The sequence below is a fragment of the Columba livia genome, chromosome 2, assembly GCF_036013475.1.
Source record: "Columba livia isolate bColLiv1 breed racing homer chromosome 2, bColLiv1.pat.W.v2, whole genome shotgun sequence".
Lineage (NCBI taxonomy): Eukaryota > Metazoa > Chordata > Aves > Columbiformes > Columbidae > Columba > Columba livia.
Genome location: NC_088603.1, coordinates 119,467,439 through 119,477,795, shown reverse-complemented (window position 1 = coordinate 119,477,795; position 10,357 = coordinate 119,467,439). Strand labels below are relative to the sequence as shown.

General features: G+C 36.6%; 1 protein-coding gene across 3 annotated transcripts in view; it reads left to right on the top strand.

Moving 5' to 3' along the window:
* Nucleotides 1-9,662, top strand: part of LOC110359698 (uncharacterized) — a 52,991-nt gene extending 43,329 nt beyond the window's left edge. For all 3 annotated transcript variants that reach the window (XM_065053514.1, XM_065053513.1, XM_065053512.1), the window contains 2 exons: nucleotides 2,982-3,045; nucleotides 5,910-9,662. The gene's annotated coding sequence lies outside the window, so the exon portion shown is untranslated. The remainder of the gene's footprint in view (nucleotides 1-2,981; nucleotides 3,046-5,909) is intronic.
* Nucleotides 9,663-10,357: the final 695 nt, after the last annotated feature.

Below are 10,357 nucleotides of genomic sequence, written 5' to 3'. Positions count from 1 at the left end.
CAAATGGGAAACCAAACAGCTCATGTTGTGCGGTTTTACCCTGTTGATTCTGCAATATAGCGGATACTGATCACAGATGTTACAGAAACATGGAGCCTGTTTCTCTGACCTGCTCATGGAAACCTATACACTGCAGGTTCTAGGATGTGGTAAAACTAAGAGTCTTGCTGTTTTGGTTTGTTTGTTTGTTCATTGTTTTTTCTTACAACAAAAAAGGGATTATTAATCCTATAGACTCAGGGTTAAAACAAATGCATTGGGAGGACAAATCTCATTTGTTTTATATCAGCAGGAAATTTTGAATGCTTTAAAAAGATTTGTGAAAGTCTTTTGTGCCCACTCTGTTGGCAAAGAGAGTGGAATCCAGTCTAACAACCAGGTCAGGCTACAGAATACAGCTTAAATTTAACTGATAAAGTTGTAGCAACAGAGCCTTAATCCCTGAGGCTATATATATATATGTATATATTTATTTTTTTTTTTAGTAGGTCTACGACTCCTCACCTTCCTTGATCCATTCCCTTTCTGAAAAGATTTACAGCTCCCAGGCAGTGACTACAAATGACCTTGGTTTACCCTATCTCTGGACCACTCTCTTCTTGCTCTTATCATTACTTGTAGTGAATTTCATAGTCCAGTTCAGAACTCTACTATATATAGCTATATTCACAAAAATAAAACATTAGTTTCCGTGTATCAGAGATAATTCAAGACAAAAAGGAGAGTTATACAACTTTATATCAGTCAGCCAATTCATCAAACAACTCACATGGCAAATGACTTATCATTCAGAACTTTGATCTCTCTAGTTGAACTTAAGATCATACATTGTCAGGCAACAGGCGTCTAACCCAAATGTTGTGTGTTTCTCTTTGAAGTACTTCACGGCTGTATTTTTTAACTGTTACCAAGTCAGTACCACTGATAAGTTTAATGAACCATCTACAGAACAATATCTTGTTTGCCCGTTTTCTCTCAACACTGTATTATAATAGTATGTTTTATATCATATACTTGTCAGATGTTCATATGGAATGGAATGGAATGGAATGGAATGGAATGGAATGGAATGGAATAGAATAGAATAGAATAGAATAGAATAGAATAGAATAGAATAGAATAGAATAGAATAGAATAGAATAGAATAGAATAGAATAGAATAGAATAGTTTTCATTGTAAGACACCCTTAAGATCATCAAGTCCAAACATAACCTAACTCTGGCACTAAATCATGTTCCTAAGAACTCAATCTACATGTCTTTTAAACACCTCCAGGGATGGTGACTCAACTACTTCCCTGGGCAGCCTGTTCCAGTGCCTGACAACCCTTTCTGCCAAGAATTTTTTCCTAATATCAAATCTACACCTTTCCTGGTGCAACTCTCATCCTATCACTTGTTACTTGGGAGAAGAGACCAACGCCCTTCATGCTGCAACCTCCTTTCAGGTAGTTGTAGAGAGTGATAAGGTCTCCCCTCAGCCTCCTTTTCTCCAAGCTAAGCAGCCCCAGCTACCTCTACCACTCTTCATAAGACTTTTTCTCCAAATCCCTCACCAAGCTTTTTGCTATCCTCTGAACTCTGTCCAGCATCTCAATGTCTTTCTTGTAGTGAGGGACCCAAAACTGAACACAGTGTTCAGGGTGGGGCCCCACCAGCGTCAAGTACAGGGAGACAATCACTTCTCTAGTCCTGATGGCTACACTTTTCTTGGCGCACACCAGTATGCCGTTGGCCTTGTTGACCACCTGGGCACACCGCGGATTTGTGTTCAGGCAGTTGTCTATCAACACCCCCTGATCCTTTTTCCCGAGGCACTTTTCCAGTCACTCTTCCCCAAGCATGTAACATTGCATGGGGTTGTTGTGACCCAAGTGCAAGACCTGGCATTTGGCCTTGTTGAACTTCATGCAATTGGCCTCAGCCCAATGATAGAGCTGGATCAGATCACTCTGTAGAGCCTAAGTATTACACAATTATCACATTTTCTTTCTTTTTTTTTTTTTTTTTTTTTTTCCGCAATTCCAACCTTTATTATTCAAGCTTTGTAAATTGGGACTGAGGTATTAAAAAAAAAAAAAAAAAAAGAAAGAAGAAGAATCCAATATTCAATATTCAACTGGTAATTCTACCTCTCAAGATGTAGACAGGATTAATAACACTACTTACAGCCTATTTTAAGTATATAGAGTGTGTTTAATCTGCTCCATCAGAATACTGTGTTCAGTTTTGGGCCCCTCATCATAGGAAAGACATTGAAGTACCAGAGAGAGTGCAAAGGAGGGCAAAAAGGCTGGTGAGGGGCCTGGAGCACAAGTCTTATGAGGAGTGGTTGAGGGAACTGGGGCTGTTTAACTTGGAGAAAAGGAGGTTGTAGGTTGGAGGGTGTGGGTGTTCCAAGCAGCAGGTGATAGGACAAGAAGAAATGGATTCAAGTTGTACAAAAGGAGGTTTTGATTGGATATTAGGAAAAAATTCTTCACGAAACAGGCAGCCCAGGGAAGTGGTGGAGTCATCATCCCTGGAGGTGTTTAAAAGGTGTTTAGAAGAGGTTCTTAGGGACATGATTTAGTGCTAGAGTTAGGTTACAGTTGGACAAAATGATCCTGAGGGTCTCTTCCAACCGAAATGATTCTATGATTCTATTAATTTGGCAACTTGTTATTTATGGGAATTTATGCTGGCTAGAATTATGATATTACTTCAGATTTAGATTCTATATGCAGTACTTCTGTATGAAGATCAAACCTGCTGGTCTTCACCTTGAACAACATTGTTCAGATAATCCATAAGTTTCTGGATAGACAGCTCAAAAAAGCTGTGTTTTAACATGGATATGTGATCAACCAAAGATGCTTTCACTATAACAAACTGCAAGAATGAGCAAAAAAAAGCTTTCCATGAGTATTCTTTCTTTTTCTAATTTTTTTTTTTCTTCTTCCATCTGTCATGATTCTCTCCATCTCATGATTTAACTTCAGACATTTTCACAACATCCAAAGAGTGGGGACATTAAGAAACTGGGACACCTCACTAGCAGTGCTGGTAAGCATGTATGAGATGTGTCCTACTTATTTACTGCTTAATTTAAATTGACACCTGATTCTTCTTCTTTTTATTTTGTTTTTTTTTTTTTTCTTCCTACAGTGGTTTAATATAACATTTAAATGAGTAAGGATAAAATATTAATATATGGGTTATGTAAAAAGAATTTTAGAAACAGAAATGAAATTTCTTTCCCCTATTTCCTTTTCCATATTTGCCAGAATACTTCCCACTATTCCTGTGTAATTTCAGAGGGAAACTAGTAAAAGTTTGTAACTAACATAAGATTATAACTTATATAAAGACATATATTTATAAAAAGTCTAGATGGAATTTTGCTAAGTTTCTGCTAAAAAAGCTTTGAAGATTATAATGTGATCATATTCAGACTGCAAAGTAGCACTGCTCTCTGCTGGTTGTTATAACATTAAATTGCTACTTGGCAGTTGCATGAAAGTTTCTCAGTGTATTTGCTTGATTCATCTTTAAATTATGCTTTTATTTGGATTAAGAGAGATAAATATATGTTTATTCGCTAAAGGTAAACATATCTGCTTGCCTCTCTGATAAATCAGCAATTCTCAGAGAAGGCAATTTCAGCAAAACATCACATTTGCAGAATTTTATATTTGAAGATCCCTTAGCCTTTGATGTTTCTGAAATAGCCTGTGTCTGTATTCTCATTTCTAACAACTTGACCAATTCTTCTGCTTCTTTCTTTAACTTGGTCCTCACTTTTGTCAGAAATTTGTTCTTTGCTTGTAACGCAACCTTTTAATTAGGGAAACTGAGATGCCATGAGCCCAGCTGCACACTGTGTTGACACAGAATCACAGAATAATGGAATGGTTAGGGTTGGAAGGGACCTCTGGAGATCATCTAGTCAAACCCACCTGCTAAAGCAAGTTCACCAGAGCAGATCACACAGGAATGTGTCAAGGCTGGTCTTGAATGTCTCCAGAGAAGGAGGCTCCACAACCTCTCTGTGCAGCCTGTTCCAGTGCTCTGGCACCATCAAAGTAGAGAAGTTTTTCCTCATATTCAGGTGGAACCTTCTATGCTTCAGTTTTTGCCTGTTGCCCCTCATCCTATTGTTGGGCACCACTGAAAGGAGTCTGGTCCCATCCTCTTGACATCCACCCTTGAGATATTTATAAATATTAATGAGATCCCCTCTCAGCCTTCTCTAGGTTGAACAGACACACAGTTTTAATTGGCAGCATTTTCACACAAAGATATTTCCTGAAACCCCTCTGTTCCTTACGAAAGAAAAATCCAAAACCTTTGCCTCCTGTGCTGTGAGTAGTATATAACAGGTTCCAACTTTTCCACTTACAGATCCTCTTGACAAACAAGGAGACTTTTACATGTTCATGCAATAACAACAGATGATGGGCTGTGGCAGTCAGAGGGCCCTGAGCTCAACAGCCATTGCAGCAACATCACCTCTGGGTATTTGAGGATCATGAGTTTCCCAATCTAAATTAGGAGACTTTGAAACTTGACGAGGACTGTGCCTTGTGAAAAGGAGCTACTACACGCTAACAAGTAACAATGAAAGAAGCCTAAACCCCATTTATTAGTAGCTCTGGATATAGGTTGGGAGTAGATTCCCCCTCCGCTGTCAAGTGCATTGAGGCTGTGTTAACATTTCAGGTCCATGCTCTGCAAAGAAAATCTGTATTCACCTTGAGCAGGAGAATACAGTCCTATGATATTAACACAGCACTATTTGCCACAGAACTAGGAAAATTTTACTTTTCCACTGTAAGGGAAGCAAAGTCTTTGACAAAAAGGGAAAAGAAACCAAAAATTAACAGCCGTTTTCTCCTAATGCAATTTTATTTCAATTTCTCTAAGCCAAACTGAGAAAAATTAATTGGTATGCACTAAATTATGTATGGATGGAAAAGTTTTCAAAGGCACAAAGGACAGTCAGATGTCTAATTTAATTTACTCCTTTATAAATAATGATCTCCAATGCTGAAAGTAAAGCTGTGATATGTGATGAATATAATTCCAAGTCTTTCTGTCCTTTTAAACAAGTAACAGATTGTCACCTTCCATGCAGGAGCAGAATTCCCCGAGAAAGCAAAGCAAACAAGGAAACAAAGAACCAAACACTCCCTCCCACTCCAGAAACCCCAGGATATGCATGCAGTAATTTTTAAAAAATCCTTTCTCAAATCTTATTTTTCCCTGAATTGCAAACACAGCAACTGACAACGGCTTTGAAACAGGAATGTTGTGACTCATGATACTCCTTATACCAAACTTGATAGTTCACTGCCCCTGCCAGGTTACCAGTCAGTTCTGTTTGTTTACCTTTTGTTCCTTGCCTAAATTTTGGTAGTAGGCTTTCTAGGAAAGAAACTAATTCTTGTACACATGTAAAAAATACCTAGAAAGGCATCTCCCATTCTTAGATCTAGGTTGCCATATGGCATTAGACTAAATAATTTAAGCATTGAACTAATCTCTGACAAACCAAGAAATTATTTGGGCATGTACCCAATGTAAGACTGCTTCACTTTCTCCTAATTTTTAACTAATTTGTAATCTTGAGAATAACCCAATTAAAAGAGCATATTCTTCTATCAAAGAGGAAAAAAAAAAAAAAAAAAAAAAAAAGAAAAAGCTTTGGTATGTCAAATTCTTATTCCAGTGCTCAGGAAATCAGCTAGTTTTCTTCAGAGAATTTAGAACAATGAAGTCCTGAATTCTTTATGTGTTTTAAACAAAATGTAGGCAAAGGTTGTTAATGCAAACCAAATGTAAACAGGTCTAATTTTCATTATAAGTTCCCACAGTTCCTTCCTCTTCATTTTCTCACCAACCTGTTTTTCTTTTTCTTTTCCCTCCAGATCAATTCAACTGTTATCATGCCTCAGAGGAAAAAGTCTTACACAAAAATATGCCTCACCTTAGGAGATCAAAGCTGTTTTAAAGCTTTTTTTTTTTCCAAGCCTCTTTTAATGTTAGCAGCATCAAGCTCATTAGAAACAACAACAACAAAAACAAGAAAAAGAGACATTTAAGATGGGATCAGTAAATTAAAAAGAAGCTTTGATATCTAGTAGAAATTAGTGATAGAAAAAAATTTCTGTAATAAAATGAGACCTGGAGAACTGATTATGTCAGAAGGATGGAAATCAAATTTTTAATGTCTCACTTCTTCAGTACAAAACAATTGCAGGGCAGATTCTATCTGTTATAGGGGAAGCAGTGGGGAAAGTTGTAGTGTAAGGAACAAACCACCTAGGCAAATACATAAGCCTAATAAAGCAATTTTAATGAAATGTTTATGGAAATGAAAAAACATTAACCACAGATTTGTCCAATTGTTACGTATCATACAAAAGAATAACACACTGAAAATAACATGCCATTAACTAGTGCAAAATAGCATACCATAAATGTCACGCTTGTCCCCAAAAGAATGTGTGAAGTGTATAAACAAGAGTTTTATCACCTTACTTCCATTTTCAGTTCAATTTGTTTGACTTAAAAGCTTCAGCATTTAGAACTTGATACAATGATTACAATCTTCACCTCATGAGAATGAGTTAATTTCCTTTTCCATTTCCATTAAAACTGTACCATTTTCAGTTTACTTTATTCTCTCTCAAAAGATTGGGAGTTCTGAATTTTAAAGCTCTGGAATATCTCTGAAAGACAACAGTTTGCTAGACATGTCATCCTTTTAAATAATCTCTGTTTTTGCTACTTGTCCCTTCCAATGTTTGTTACTGGCTGTGGGAGCTAGGTGAGTGACACTCTGCTCCACAACTCTATTTCATTGGAAAAGACAGTGAGGACTGACAGCTCAGCCTTACTCAGTGAAAACTGCATCTGGGATGAACATCGTTGCCTGAGATTCATCCCAGCCAGGGCCAAGCACTGTTACTATTCAGAAGAGACACCAGAAGAGACTGGCAGGGACACCAGCTGCCTGGATGGGTGGATGGATGGATGGATGGATGGATGGATGGATGGATGGATGGATGGATGGAGAAATTACTCAGAGCTCAGACTCCACATTTTTGCTTGTCTGTTTGTTTGTTCTTGCCAAATGGTTGAGTGAAATATTGTTTCTGAATCTATTCAAAACTTCAAGTGGCAAAGATCTTACAATACAATTTACTGAATTATGATTCATCTCAGTGTCCCAGGGTAAGGTGTATTTCCACTTAGTAAAGAAACCACAGTTGTTAGTTTTTTCAGCTGCAATTCCTACTATTTAAAGTATATTTTTCCTCCTTCCAACATGAATTTGTAGAAACTGCTTATTGTGCCTGTAGTACTAGACCTTTGCCACCTATTTCACCAGGTGTGAAAGATGGATGTCCTTTTACATTGCAAGGAGAATATTCTACTGCCTACAGTTTCATTTCCAATTGGTTTCTGGATGACTTCCAAGATGTTGCTTTTAGCCTGCAAAGTACTAGATGTTTTAGACCTTTATTACTCTTTCCCTTCCATGCAAATTTAATAAGCTAAAATTATCTGAAGCCGTTGATGCAAATTGGAAACACTTCTTTTCAAACCCCTGCCCTCCCTGCTCACACACACCATGCACACACCAAAGCTTGAACAGGAGATGACAGCCAACTATGCTTTCTCCATGAAAGGGATGTGATCTACAATTATTTTTTCTACTTAGACCATTACGGTGTGGATATGCTGAACATCAGAGCAAATTTCAAAACCTGGCAATTTTTCTAAGTTGTGAAAAATGTTACGTAGAAGAGTGGATGAGAAGGTATAGTTTTATTATTGCTACAGTACTGCCACCAACTCCTACCTGTAATACTCAAAAAAAAAAGGAAGAAAAGCTTATTAGATATAAACATGAGTCCAAGTGCTGAAATCCTAAATACAGTTGTTACAACTAACTGATACCATTCTGACAAAGGCCATTTTTGTTTGCATAATGGAAGTGTACTATATATCTTAATTGAATTTTAAGATCATTTGGATTATGTAGTATGACCTCCTGTATGGTGTAAACTGGATAAATTTGTTTATTTGGACTAAATTCTTCATTTACAATAATTTAGTATTATAAAATAATAGTTAATGCAAATGGAATAGCCTGGGCAGCTTAAGTCTGTGTTTTTCTCTTTTTGAGCTTAGAATTGCTGAGTTTGCATTTAATGTCTTGTGTGGCTATACACCCTACAGCAATCACTGCTGCAAAGCCACTGCAAAGTGGCAATTCAGACACTGAATGTTCAGTTTCAAAAAAATAACCCTGAATAAAAACACTTTAACAGTCATTTTGCTTGGATGATGGCTGCCTAAAGTTAGACTTTGACTTTAAATGCAGGTTTTTCACTGTTTTTGTCCTCCACAGAGGACTGATAATTAGAAAACAACTCACAAATTATAATGTAGAGTGAATTTTCCATCAGCAAACCAAAAAGAGAAATTTCTGGAATTTCATCTAGCTGCACACTTATTTATCATGGCTTTTAATTTAAAGACAGGAAAATCCTTGCTCAAAACAATCATCAAATGTCTCTGCTTTTTAAATGGTTTTGGGTTGACATTATTTTAAAACATAGTACTTAATCACTACAATTTTGGTTTTATTTAGGCCAAGGTTTGGGAGTTTGCATCTAAATTAGATATGCTTTAGTCTTGAAACGAATGTGCAATTTATTTTTGTATAGTGAATGTCCTTCTGTTGCTATGGAAACCAGATGTTTGATAATTAAACTTGTGCTGTAAATAGCCCTGTGCTGGCATGTGAAAGACTACTCTTTACAAGTTGCTATCCAGCCGAATGGTTGTGTTTCTTGTCTATTGAAAAATTGGAAGTAAATTAGGTGAAATAACTTCCTCTGAAACCAGCTTTAAAAGGCAATAACTTTGCTAGAGTATTTTAAATAATACTAGGAAAACATTATTGGAGTTTGTGGCTATTCTGCAGGTCAGAACCTATCATTGCCTACCTTCTTCCAGTTCTATTTGCCTGTTATCTTCCACTCACAGAAAAATGAACATGAACAATAAAAGTGGAAACATAAAAGTCTTCTTCAGCTAAGAAGACAGACATGAACTGCAGCCTAACCAATGAGGGTCTACCTCATCCAGAGCTCAAAAATATATTTTTAACTCATAATGGCAATGTGGAGCAAAAAATGTATCTTGATTAACCATAGTGGATTTTCCTTTCTACATCCCATGACTGGTAGGTCTCTGTGGACGGCAGACAACCAGCACATTCCTTCTGACGGTGGTGTGGAAAAAGGCCTGAGAATGAAATAGAAGATGAACTGGTTGTATATATCTGGCCATGCCATTTCTGTGTCTACAAAGCACAACTAAGGCAACAAAATAAAGAGTTGGAATTTGTGGTTTTAGTCTCAACAAAGACAAAGTTCCTTGTTGAGGAACAAGGAGACCATCTATAAGTAACAAGACTACTATGGATAAGTAATAAGACTAATATAGATCTATATTTTATTATGATTTATAACTCTGAATTCATCAATGGATGTAGTGAGATATTAAAATAGTGTTTGAAAATATCTCTTGTACACTGAAAACAAGAAAGATTAAGTGTGGTTTCAACTTTTCACTAAACATTGAAATTCTAATAAATACTTTTTCTCTGACACTCCTCACAAAAATAGTTGCTTCTGGGAGTAACAGACTTACTCAATCCATACACTCACAACTTTCATGATCACCTGGAGTTACCAACATTCCTATGGTAAAAATGCGTTTTGGTTTAGGTTTTGTGCTTTAAGTCACTTGTGAAGGTATATAACACAATAATGCCACTATGCAATGAAAATAGCCAATTTCAGATTTTTATTGCTAGTTTAATTTGGTCTGCCTGAGAGCAATTCTGCTGTTACTACACATGAAATTAAACTTGTACAGCAAGAAAACTCGCTACTTGCTGAGATGTGAAATGTCAAGTAATCTGTAATTATGAAAATAGCTTTAGTCTATTTACACAATCACCAATTTTTCCTCTGAACAGCAGAAGGGGCATTGTTTGAAGGAAAACATCTTCATAAATCTATAGATACAGCTTATGCTTTAGATCTCTAACTTGCTCTAGCCTTTCTCCTGTCTCACACTCACAACCTTACGTCATGCTCCTTCTTTCATCAGATGTATTATTTCTGGACTTTTAAACATTTTATAGTTTTTAAATTACAAAGACTGTATAAGAACACAGAAGAAAAAAGAATATCTGTTTAACAGAAAACGCAAACTTTTAGAACACATACTATGGACACTATCACTAACCATTTGTTTTGTTTTGCTTCTTTTCATATGCCTTGCTTCCACC